This window comes from Cyanistes caeruleus, chromosome 4 (genome assembly GCF_971803275.1).
Source record: "Cyanistes caeruleus chromosome 4, bCyaCae1.hap1.1, whole genome shotgun sequence".
Taxonomy (NCBI): domain Eukaryota; kingdom Metazoa; phylum Chordata; class Aves; order Passeriformes; family Paridae; genus Cyanistes; species Cyanistes caeruleus.
Window position 1 is genome coordinate 10132911 of NC_141704.1, and position 13443 is coordinate 10146353.

Here is a 13443-nt window from a genome sequence, read left to right on the forward strand (position 1 = left end):
AGTTCTTCACCACTTGATGGGTGGCAAAAGAATTTTTCTCATAATAAATAATAAAATAGAAGGAAGAATCCATGAAGAAGGTATGGGAAATTTTCCATTTTCAGGTGAATACCTTGGATGTCATGTTCTAGCCTTAGGCAAAGCTTTTTAAATTTTTTTTATTAAGCTGTTCAACTGTAGAGTTTTGATTCTAAGGATTTAGGACATATTCTTAAAAACAAGAGACAGCCTCAATGAGTAACTGGAATTATTTTGGAGATAATTTCCACTTCTAGAGTCATGTTGTAGCCAGCCTAAGGGAGAAAGACCTGAAATATAACTAAAAGAAATCTTTTTATAAACCACTTATTGCTTCATTGTTTGCTGACAGTCTAGCTAGAACTTTCTGAAAGGAGCAGACAAGCACTTACTCCTGATGGTGTTTCCTTTAAAGTTTTTAATAGTGGATAACACCATTTTCCTTGGTCTAAATTGCAGTGATAAAACAAAACAAACCTCTAATGTTTTTTATTATTGTTATTAACGGAAATAAGCTTCTCTGTAATGGTACTGGGGAGCTGAGATCTTCATTTCACCGATTAAAAAAAAACCAACAAAAACACTTGTAATCCTAAATGGATGGAAATTGATGACTGTGTTCAGTGGAGCTGTGCCAGCTTTCACTGCTGGAAAATCTGGACCCTCTACTACCTCTTGATTTACACATATTTCCAAACTCTTTTGTTACATTTGCTCCAAGATGGCCAGAAATAGTGTATTTTAATATACTATTAATATACTATTTAATATACTAATAATAGTATATTTTAATATACTATTTTCTATATATAGAATATTTTAATGCTTAGCCTTCCCTAGGCTGTGAGTATTTTATTAGCTAAAGTTCACTATTATTCTAATGAGGCCTCAAGGTTGGGATTTGTGTCAAAAAAGGATCAGTAATCCTTAAATATTTTCTACAGCATATTTCCCCAGGGGTTTGTTCTTATAATATATAAGGGCCATTTTTTCCCTTTGAATGAACTTTAGAGGCTCACATCAGAAATTTGATTGCAGAACCAAAGTGGACATTTTGGTCATGTTGTTTTCATCATCATCATCATCACATGCCTGTGAGGGCAACAATCACAAAAATGTCCATAAAAGAATAGGGCATCTCTAAAATTTCATAAAGTTCTATTTGGTGTTGTGCCCTTATAATTTACAAGTCTTTATTAAAAGTTTTCAGTATTATAATTACTTTTGTATAACCTGTGCTTTCCTGTATTCAGATGATTTATTAATGGAATTGTGGTGGCGGAGTAATGACATATATATAAAATATTTTATTTCTCTGATAGACAGGAAGTCATAGCTATAGAAAACAAATGGTTGTACTACTATACGGCATTCTATAAGTAACAGAAGTGAACACAGAAGTTTGGTCCTTGAAGATTTTTTTTACATATTTCTTTTGTTTTTTAAAGATTTGGCAGAATCAGTTTAACAGTTGAACTAGATAATCTTCAAAGTCTTTTTCGACAGAAATGATTCTATGGGTCTGTCATCTTGATTGACAAATATTCCATAATGGAGTAGGTATACCTGAATTTCAGCTCTGGTGTTTTCTTAGTAAACTCAACACACAAAATATCAACTTAAACATTTTGTTCTAGTTGAAATAAATACAACTAATTCTATGGGGGTTTTTTTAATTTATACAATATATTGCATGTTTTTGCTTAAGAACATTATCACCTGAAGCATCCCAGTATTAGACATGACAGGGTAATGGAGAAGTCCAAAAAGCTAGGTGAAAATGTTCAGTTAATGCAGCATTAGCATATGGATGTATGAACACCAACACTAACTGGAAGTTCTGTACAATTTCTCTTTCCCTCATGGATCTTTTGGCCTAAAATGTGACAGTTGTTTTATGGCTTGTTAGCTTTAATAACCATGGAGTCTTTGGTCTGGGGTTTTGAGTTAACTAGAGAGCTGTTTCAGTGCTAACCTCTGCCAAGATGTTGTCCCACAAAGCCCACATGCACAATGATTCCTGCTCACAACTGAAAGATGTGGATTTGAGTTCATGTCAATCACTTCTTAAAAGTGACAGGAGGATTTAACAAGCTGTGCCTTGTATATGATGAAATCCTAGAAAAAAACCCCCTTAAAGTAGATGTACTAAAAACATTAGTTCTACTGAATAAACATAGCTCCTGCATTTAATTCCAGGGAAAGAAAGGTTGAAAGAACTATTGAGTGGTAAGAAGATAGCCAGGGGTTAATATATCATGGCTCCCTTTGGGATTTGCATGTTCCTTATCTGAAGTGCTGTGCTTTGTTGCAGGGAGAAAACCTGCTGTTTGAAAGGGCTTAAATGTATGAGTTATACAGCTGTTTTCCCACTAATCCGGTTATAGGCTTTGATAGCAGCGAGCGGTAGATGATAGGGGCAGCAATTCTATCCCAGCACGTCGTGATTTAGTGACTTGGTTTCAGATGTTGACACAGAGAGTGTAATTTGTTTGTGATTGTGGGTAGTGCGCAGGAGAAATGTATTTCAAATCTGCAGAGGTGCAGAAAGCCACACAAAGGAGAAACCTCCCTTACAGCAACAGATGTGTTAAAGGTCAGGAGCTGTTGTACTTTTTAAATTCACTTAGCCTTTATAAAAATTCAAACTAGTATTTACTGTTTAGGAACTGGAAATTAAATGTCATGAGCATACAAGATAGAACAGAATCATATTGTGGGAAAATTGTAAGCTCATCTCCTGCTTTTGTGCAGTTCTGTGCATTGAGTAAACTCATAGGGAAGGTGATTTCTGCATGAATAGATTTCAAAGAAAAAACTGTGCACCCAGCCTACAATATTATTTTTGTGGATAAAAAAAAATCTGTGGGTGATACACCTCTTTTCCCATTGATTTTTGATAGCAGTTTTTCATGTAATTCTACAGCTCAGTGGTTGCAAACCTGTTTGGATTGTCTCTCTTACTTCTAAGTTGGAAGAATCTTTACACCTTCCTAATTGAAATAGTTAAATATGGTAACAGAGGGAAAAGAAAGTTTTGTCATAGTCTTTTCAATATCTCAAAGGGCTTCTTTCCCTTTTTGCTACATGATCCATCCTGCATTTTGCAGTTCATATTGCACCTATATTATCTTACACACAGAGAGATGTTCCATTTATTCTGGGAACTACTTTCTTAAGTTCATTTTAAAAATTAACATCCCATGGGTGGAAACCTTAGCCTGAAGTCTTATTGGGGGGAGGAGGATGCTGGATTCTACAGCTGGGTAGCATGTCATGCCTTTACTATCTTTGCCAGAAATTTTAGCTTTGTGAGTGTACTTCTGTTCGTTTGGCAAAAACTTGAAGAATCTTATTTAAAAATAACTTAAACTTTGTTCCCTTTATTATTTCAATGTAATGTTTTTAAGGGGCCTTAAATTAAATTGCATGCTTAAATGGTATGATAGATTGTTTTTATTGTGTTTTTGACTTTTGACCCAGAAAAGTGCAGTGGTGCTTAGTTTTTCCAAAAGCATCACTACTTGAGGGAGAAATTAAACATGATCATGGTATCAGTGGCACTGAAGTATTTCTGTTGGTGGATCTAGAGGGAATCAGGAGGACTCCTGTATGAAGGGATTTTCCCATGTACTTTGTTTCTTACTTTTTCATTTTCCTTAATAGAAAAGACTGAGGGGAAAATTTAAAGATGCCTGCCATATTTTCTATTATTTGACAAATGAAAAACTAGATAGAGAGTCAGGTTCCCTCTACAATAAGTATGTCTGCATAAGAACCTCTCCTAGTGATTTAATTCCGAAGCATTTCGTGTGGCTGCAATTAACTGTACAGGCTCCTCATCATCATAGCTGTGTGAGGCAGTAAACAAATACATGTAATTCCTTTCTTTGGCAGGGTACATGGTTTGGTTTTTTTTTTTCAAACACTGAAAAGTGATAGAAGGGCAAGATTAAGTCTGAGTGTTGAACTTCCTGATTCTCTTAGCAGCAATCCATCTAACTGACCTTGCAGTTTGTCTTAAATTGAATGGTTCATTTTCAAGAAAAGGGGAACAATGATGGCTGCAGATAAACACATCTTTGTAGCAATATTCCTTAATGGAAAATCATTACCATTCCCTAATGGTAGGTCATTATCTTGCGTCTTCCATATTCAAGGAGCAAGTGAATTAAATGTGTTTTTTTCATACAGGTATATTTAATAAGCACTGTAGGTGCAGGGTTAAAAAAAACCCAAGGAAGTTATGATCAAAATCTAGTATTCAATTTATTCATTGCTAATAATTACAGGTAGAGGAAGGCTATGTATCCATGGAAATATATGTAGGGGAAATATATCTGAAGGACACGTTTAGCAAATGTAATGAAGAAAAGCATTCTGCAAATAGCAATGAGGAAAATTTGGAAATTATGGAAACCAAGGCATTATTAAGAAGTAGGAAAGAAATTTCTTTTTAGCAGTAGGAGTTACAGTACTATAAACAGCATCATATAATATATTGTAGAATTACGTTTCTTTTTACCTTGTCTCCAAAAGGAAAGTCAAGGAAGGAGTCAGTGAAGACTTTTAACAGTAAAAGTCTTTCAGGTGGGGCTGGAGTTGAGAGGAAGATTATGGTAGGGAGGATATTATATTAGCTGACTCCTTTGAAATGAGGTTAACTTCAGTGGCACCCCGATCCTCAGGAGAGCAAATTACACAGTTTGTTGTCAAGAAAAAGAAAATTGAGGGACCACTAGGACTCGAGCTTCTTGCAGTCTTCATCTGACATGATGAACTAGAAATGCTTGTACAGCTTCAGTGACAGGGTTAGAGGTAACTTTTCATCTAAATAGTGTATGGATTGATGGATGGTTCCCTTTCCCTCCTGGAAGGCAAATTATAAGTGTTTGAACTCAGATTTTGACTGTATGGCTCCTTTGTTGTGGCTGAATACTGTTACATGTGTGTGGAAGAGATCAGTAATTTAATACAAAAAGGATTGGCTCAGATTTTACAAAAAAAGGTTGTAGGTGCCTTCTCTGAGGACTGAAAGTGTTTTACAGGTGATTGCTTGGCTCTAGAAAGCATTTTCTCACACACCTGAGTGCATCATCTGAGAAGCTGTGTTTGAGGCATGCTCTCAAACTCACAGAATATGAGGGTTTTTTTGGTTGTTCTGGGGTACAGAAATAAATAGTCTAATTAATGACTGATGTCATCACAGATGAGAAGTGCTGTTGCTGAGGAAATTCTTGTAGCCATAGGTTCTCAAACCTGTCAGATAAAAACACTGCAAGAAGCACTAGTTGAAGCCAAATGAATTTGAATGGCATGTAACTAGTTAAAATGCCTTTAAAAATTCCATGGAAAAATTCTTGTTGTCTTCATATCAATATTTAATGCCTTTCTGGAAGATGCACTTTAAGTAAACATCTACCACTAAATGTAATTGTTACAGTTTATTGCAGAAGTAGCCAAGGGAATTTTAATGATCAGTGATAGGTGGATGATGAGACAGTATGCAAGAGGTCAGAATGGATTGTTTCATTGCCTCTTTTAGCCTTAAATCAAGCATATGTAAAGATTTCGGTTGGTTGGTTGGTTGGTCGATTGTTTTTTTTTTTTTCTTTTTTTTTTCTTTTTGTTTTGTCCTGCCAACTTAAATATTTGTCCCAACTAGTTCATCAACGTTAGTTATTTATGGACTAGAAAGTACTTCATGACCCTGGTGTGATACAAATATTCAAAATAGTAAATATTGCAAAGCTTTCATCTTTGCAAACGGGGAATACATACCAATTACTTTTATATTTTCTCTATACACTTAACAGTTTTTCCACGTCTATCTAGCAAAAGACACATTTAATATTTAAGCATTCTCTTATCCTTAAAATAAAATTTTCTTGTTAACTTCATTTTAACAAGCCCTACAATATTGTCTGTGCAATAAGTCCAAATGACAAATACTTGCATAAAGCAGACATACACAGAATAGTCTATGACAGAGGGTTGAAAATGCAGTGTTACTTTTCCATCCAGTGATGATATTCCTTGTGGTACTTGCTTACATTTCTTCTGGAATATCTGGCTTAAAATAATAATGTCAGTGTGTAAAAACAAATATAACATAATAATCATGTCAGTTCTTCTCTCTGAGAATTACAGCTTGAACCAGAAGCCAAAAGCCAAATCTTCAGAAGCCAAATTGCCACATTCACCTCAGAACTGTGCTAGGCCTTTGTAACACCACAGCCAGACAGATCCCACACAGAAGCTACTCATGTTTTTATTCAAAGACCATCTGGACATACCTGATATATTGCTACAGGATTTAGAAAGAAAGAATGTGTTTCAACAATTTTTTCTTAATTTTTCATTTAAACTGAGCCTCATATAGCTACAAATAAACTTGACAAACCTTGAGAAGCTTAAGGGTTTTTTTTTTTATTTTAGAATGAAAAATTCTAAAAAGGCCAAGCCTTTTGACTTCTGGAATTTATTTGTTTATACATCTATTATTTTACCTGCAAGGGGAAAGCATATCATTGCAGATTCAACATCTCAAGAGAGCTGAGCTCTGTGCCATGTCTCCTACCAAATGTCTTCCCAATGGGTGCAGAATATAATGAAGCACATGTATATATACACATTGTATATGTACATACATAGCATATGTTTATATATATGTAAATCAGGTCCTTCACACAGGTTGCACAAACAAATGCAGAGCATTCATGTGAACATACATATGAGTTTCACTATTAGAGACCTCTAGGACCAGCACCTCTGTTTTACACAACTTTTTCATCTCCAAATCAACTAAATCATCTCCTTACTTTTATTTAAGGGTTCTTCTCTTAAATATTCCATACTAAGTCCTGTGCATATCTGAAATGCACTTTATAGTTATTAACTGTAACTTGAACTTTCTGTAGAAGGGAAATGTTCAAAATGTGTGTAAGATAGAAAAAAAAACCCATGAAAATATTTGGAAAAGGAGTAGTACAAATTTAAAAACAGGATCTGTTTCATTTTGTGTCTGTCACAGAGCATTAATTCTAGGGAATAGAGTACTTGAGTGCAGGAAGAGCCAAAGGGAAGGGAAATTAGAAGCTCAAATTCTACATTAGGATGTCAGGAGCAGGAATATTGCTGGAAACTGTACATTTATTACAGTACAATATAGCTGACAGCTCCAGATGACTAGAAAAGTCACCTCCATTCCTACTTTGAGGGATTGCTTTGGGCATCAATACACATTTTTATTGTCTCCTCTTATAGCTGTCAAATGTCAGGGAGTCAGATTTCTAACTACATGAATGGGGGTCTGTGATTTCCACAGTAAATCTGCGCTCTCTAGTATATTAGTAGCATTTTAAAAGAGTAGTTTATAAAAATTAGTATATAAAAAAATAGTATTTAAAATGCGTAGTTTATTGATATATAAAATTATTCGATAGCTCTGCCTCATGGTTCCACTGGCTAATAAATCTGTTGGCTCTTTCCAGTTTCTTAATTTTCAGCAAAGCACAAATCTTACTAAAGATGCTTCATCAGACATATCATTGATCTTGGGATGTTTTATGGTATGTCAGATGCTGGACCAAAAGTGCATTGCTGAGTCATCTTTCCTGCTAGGAGACTCTTATCAGGAAGAGTTGTGACAATATCATTAAAAATTTGTATGGGAGAATGGTTTCTTGAATAATAAACTCATCCCTTACCAGTTCAGAAGAGGCTGGGCTGGGCTGGCTTTAATGATTCTTCTGGAGAAAGATGAACATGTTAGTGAAAAAAGAAGAAAATGCAGGCTGTCCTGAAGTTTTGAGATGAGGCAGAGGCTATTTGTTCAGTGATCCCCTTTTTAAAAATATCCTTTCTGTAACAGTTGTCTATTTGTGAGGCAATAATTATGTGGGGCAGGCAGTGTCGTAGTTTGGAGTGAATCTAAAGGCTCTCCTAATTTAGGCAAAACATGAATGAAATACTCATCAAGTACTCAAGTCTCACACTTTCAAGACTCACACTTTTCCCTCCTGCCTTAGCAGCAGCATCTCCCATGTCAGCACTGTGCTGCTGCAGCCTCCTCACGGCTCTGGAGCTGCAGGCACCTGCCCAGCCAGGTACAGTGCTCTGCCCTAAAAGGGGGACAGGCACATGGCAGTCAGCATGTGAGAATGCAGAGGTGAGGCTGTGGGCCCCTTCTGTCCCTCTGAAGTGTGAGCTGATGCTAAAATGTGTGTCTGTCTTGTAACTTCTTGCACCAATTAAACATTCATCTTCAAACCCTCAGTAACAATCTCACATATCAAGAGATTCTGTAGGTAACAGTTTTATGCTTAAAACTTTATGTCTGATGACCAGTGAGGGGATGAGGAATGTCAGGGAAATTCAATGTAGACATTAGAAAAAGACTCTTCACTGAGTGGGTGGGTGGTCTGGCACTAGAACAGGCTCCCCTGGGAACTGGACATTACCCCAGGCATGTCAAAGTTCAAGGAGTGTCTGGGCAATGCTCTTAGTAGTGTGGTTTAGATTTTGATAGTCCTGCATGGAGCAGGGAGTTAGACTTGATGATCCTTATGGATCCCTTCCAACTGGATATATTCTCATGATTCATCTTTTTGGCATTTCACATTTTAAACTGAATGGAGATTCTCCCTGTCAAGTGATAACAAGAAAACATCTACAAAATATTTTTCTAGGAAGTTTCTTCCTGTTATAGGTCTCCTCCCCAGTGCATCTGGGGAGCAGTGCCATGGAGGGCAGGCTGCAGGGCTGCAGCTCTACAGCAGCACTAAAGTTCAGATCAGCCAGCTTTCCCTGGGAGATGCTGAAGTTTACAGTACTGAATTTTTCAATAGGAGTCAGAAACACGTGATTATAAGTAAATAATACATGCTAACTTAGCCACAGCAGCATAAAAAGACCATAAATTTCATGTTGCTAAGCAAATTCATCTTTCAGCCTACACTGACTTTCTGTGTTGTAACTCTGAGATTGACAGTGCAGCATCATACTTTATGGTCTGAACATTAATCCTGGGGTATTTAATGGGACCTCTGCATTGATTTATGTGCAGGTAATAATATTGGTTATAAAGGTTAACAAAGCTAACTGAGAGCAGACTCTGACCTTATATTTGGTCTTTTCCCTAATATTTATCTTATATTCTTCTGCAATATTTTTTTCAACAGTTTTTTATTGATCTAACAGTTTTATTGTTGTTGAATTCTGGTAATTCTGGTGTATGATCGGCTTATATATGTTTAACAGTGAAAAGAAATGCAATACATTTTAAATCTCAGGAAATGTCAATGCAGATTATCATATAATCCTAATTTTGTTTCATTGATACTTGAAATACAATTTTAGAAATGCAGTTCTCAGTACTAGAATAATTTTCTTATATTTTCTCTACCATGTATCTGTAGGATTGTACTGGACTGTACATAAGTCATAGAATAAAAGAAGTTATTCTATATCACGATATGAATGGTGAACTTTGATATCACTTCTCTCACATCAAATTACAGATCTTTATTGCTTGAGCTGCCTCAGATTTCCTGTGTACTGAGAATTTACATGGGAATAAAACTTTGCAAATTGCCTTCGTACTATTCTCCAAATGGGTTCTGATAAATATTTATAATATCTTCTCACTGCTCAAATACAGATTCTAACTGGCCTTATTCAGGATTCAGTTATTCTTGGGATTAACCCTGAAATCCTATTACCAAGGCTAAAGCAGCAGGGGAAAAAAAAAAAAAGGAAAAAACAACAAAGCCGGATTTAGCTACAAAATGAAAGCCTGGTGAAATCAGATCTATTTCACTATTGCTCATTTAATACGTATAGATACAACTGGGTCACCAAGCTGATTTAGCCACGAGGTAGAAGTAGCATAGCAACAAACCTCAGCAGATTGAAAGTCAGCAGCACTAGGAACTGAGTGAGTCTTTAGCAAACTCCCTACATTTTCCTCAACTTTCAGTTTTCCTGGAATGGTGTTATTGATTTTTTATGCTGTTGGGATTTTGGTATTTTAAATGTGTAAGTTTTATCTCTATAGCAAGTTCAAGTGTAGAAATTACTGCCTGGTTCAAGTTTATATGATTTTCTATAAAAGATAAACATTTATGAATGTTTAAAAATGTCAACTTTCATGCAGTTTAAGTCAGGTTCTCATTTCATGTCAGAAATTTTGAAGATGGAATTTTTTCTAGGGTTTTGTTGGGTGGGGTTTTTGGGGTTTTTTTTATGGGTTGTTTGGTTTTTTGGGTTTTTTTGTCTTGTTTTTTTTTTTTTGGTTGGTTGGCTGGTTGTTTTTTTGTTTGTTCAGATTTTGGTTTGGTTATTGGTTTGGTTTAGTTTTTTGTTTTGTTTTGTACTTTTTGGGTTTTTTTTCTGGGGTGGTTTCTTTTTTGGGTTGTTTTGTTTTGTTTTTTTACTATTAACTTAGAAATAGATGTCAGTAAACAAACTGACAGAAGAGGGAGGCAGTAGGTAAAGATGATTGTGAAAATCTGAAATTTTACAAGGATCTGGTCCTGTATACTTTATGTGATCACTTCTACAGGTTTTGGAGGCACAGAAGGACTTATAGAAAGCAGGCTGGTTCACAGCTTTTCCATCATTTTCATCTTCCTAGAGTCAGGACCTCTTGCATTCAAGATGTGGAAGTTTTCCTTTAAGGAGGAAGTTGAGATTTTTATATTTGTGGGTTTTCAATCATTTAGAACACGAATATATTTTATTGGTTTAGTTGAAATGAGAATTTTATCCTAGTCACAGAAAGCCACAATGTCCTCCACCAGAAATGTAAAATTTCATGTTTCAGGGTACTTTTAAGACCAGTTCAACTTTTTTTATTTTAGTGCCACCTAGTGACTAAAACTTGAATTTTTTCTTTTTCAATTTATTGGCATTTGGTTTTGCCTTTTGAAGTAATGAGATGCTTTACAGAAGATTTTGTCCTTTTCAAACTGAATCACAGAATTCATTCTGATTTCCTCTATTTCTTCTTGTGAGGATTTATGTTAAATTATTGCTATGCTTTTTGAGAAGTGTGGTTTGCTTTCTTGATCATGTTAAATAATTAAGAAAAAACTGTACATATTTATATTTATGTATACATATATAGATGGATTGGTATGAAGATGTCGTACACAGCAGAAAATAAATTGCTGAGTATCAGAAACAGTAATAAGAACTTTCTGATAAAAATAAATTATTGCCTCAAGATACTGTTCTTTAATGCTTTAAAACATTTCTTTTTTGATGCTCTTTTCAAAGCCTACTTGTTTTGCTACTGTTAGATAAATGTAAAGTCTAAGACAGTGCAGTGGAGGGAATGCTCTGTGTTTCTTTTTGTAAAAGAAGCAGAATCAATTGAAATGTTTTATTTGTATTTAAATAATCTCCTACACTTGCCAACAGAATGATTTACGTTGGATTTTGGATTTATAGACCATAAATTTATATCCCTTCTATATCTCCTTGGGAGATGGAGATATATTTAGAATTATAGAGAGAGATAGATGAGTATACAGAAGAGAATTTGAAATATTCATCAATTCATACATTGTCTGTGAAATCAGGGATTTTCCTCTCACAGAGTTGTAGTCTTCAGAATAAATGGCATTAGCTGTATGAGCATTTTGCAGAAGTTTAAGTGATAAAATGTTTATGAGAATTCATGCTTTAAAAATGTGTGCCTGTTTAACTGTGTGGTTTAAATTACTTATAACTAATATCTAATATAGGAAATAAATAATATCAAGGTAAAAGGCAAATTTGAGGACTTGGAATTGTTTGCACAAAGGAAAGGGAAAAAGCATATTCTTGTAGTGGGGAATTAAGGTTAAACCTTGTTGCCACACCTTTGCCTTGGATTTCCTTTTTTATTTCCTGTTGTTTCATTTTTCTCACCAATTAAATGAGAAAAGTTCTGAGCTATTTCAGAAGAAGTCCAAGATACTGAATAATGTTTGAAAATGACTATGATGTTAAAGTGTGGATGGCCCTGGGAGTTATATATGCTCTGAGTAACTTCCTGAAGTTTCCCAGCTGGGGAGAGGTTGGTGTCTGAAAAAAGCAGATTTATAAAAGAAGTTCCCAGTAGACAGAGCAGTTTGTATCTGCTGAGAAGGTAAAGTATTAAAAAGAATACAATTTTGGAAAATAACCCCACATTATATTATAAATAATTTATTTTGAGTTTGGTTTCTTTCCTGATCTATTTTGTTTCCTGGTTTGTTTGTTTTTTTTTTTTTCCCAAGGCTGCTTGATAGCTTTGATCTTTCTAATTAAACATCTCAAATGGTATTTTCAGTCCCTGTATATCCCAATTCTGAAATCTGATGCTTTCTTTCTTCATTTCAGATGGTTTCTCTTGGAGTGGGGGGGTTTCACACCCCTTTTTGACTTATACTGCCCTCTTAATGAAAACATCTGTCTGTAGGGTCTTATTATTCATGTTTTGATCTGCATGGGACCAGACATAGGAAACAAATCAGTATTTCTGTTTCACTTCCCTTGAAATCCCTAATACCTCATGTTGAGGTAGCAGTTTTAGTAATTTTATTAGAAGGATTTCCAGATTGAGACTGTGGAAAAGAGGAGGCTTTTAGCAATGCATAAATAACTATTTTGGAATTAGAAGAGGTTTTCAGAATGACAGCCTCCTATTTTCCATAGGTTCAGCTCTTGGGGCACTGTGGAGTGCAGAGGTCCATGTGGCTGGAGGAGCCCACAGCTCTGTGGAAATACCCAAGGGAGGGGAAAGGTCTCAAGCATTTAAATCTTTTGCTGCAGTTCTGTATAATTTTTCACTTTGTTTTTTTTTTTTTCACTTTGTTTTCACAAGTTGGTCCTTTTCTTAATCAGAAGATAAAGTCCTTTGAACTGTCATATTAGTATTTCTGTTTCAGACCTTCTCCAGAAAGACAAAATTCAAGCAGCATTAGGCTCAAAGCCCTTTGTTTGGACTTTCATGTTGAGTTGAATTGGTTTTCTTATCTTTCAGGTTATTGAGTTGTCCCATATATGGCCAAAAATTGTACTGGTGGTCTAAGGTCAATGAGGTCAAGTTCTCTTAACACCTTTTGTGCCCCAGTAGAAGGCTTAGTTATTCCTGCCCAAACCTGTGAGCAGGAGGCCTTCATTTCCTCAGAACAGAGGATTGTTCTGGGACATCCCAAAGGTGGAGACTGCACAAGGATATAAATACATGGGGCAGTGAGAAATAATCCAGTGGCAACTGCATCTAGATTCTATACCTTGCAGGTATAATTACAAGACAGATTTAATTATAGTAGTACTTCAAGATATTTTAAAATTAAAAGCTCAAGGTTATCCTGTTTTCCATGATCTACAACTGTTTTGCTGCAAGCCTCTCTTATTTTAACTCAGATAAGGAATTTTTCCATATACTTGAAA

At 35.4% G+C, this 13443-nt stretch overlaps 1 protein-coding gene across 6 annotated transcripts in view; it reads left to right on the plus strand.

Annotated features, from left to right (window-relative positions):
- Positions 1-13443, plus strand: part of CACNA2D1 (calcium voltage-gated channel auxiliary subunit alpha2delta 1) — a 361272-nt gene that overhangs the window by 263171 nt on the left and 84658 nt on the right. The gene's annotated exons all lie outside the window — the stretch shown is intronic.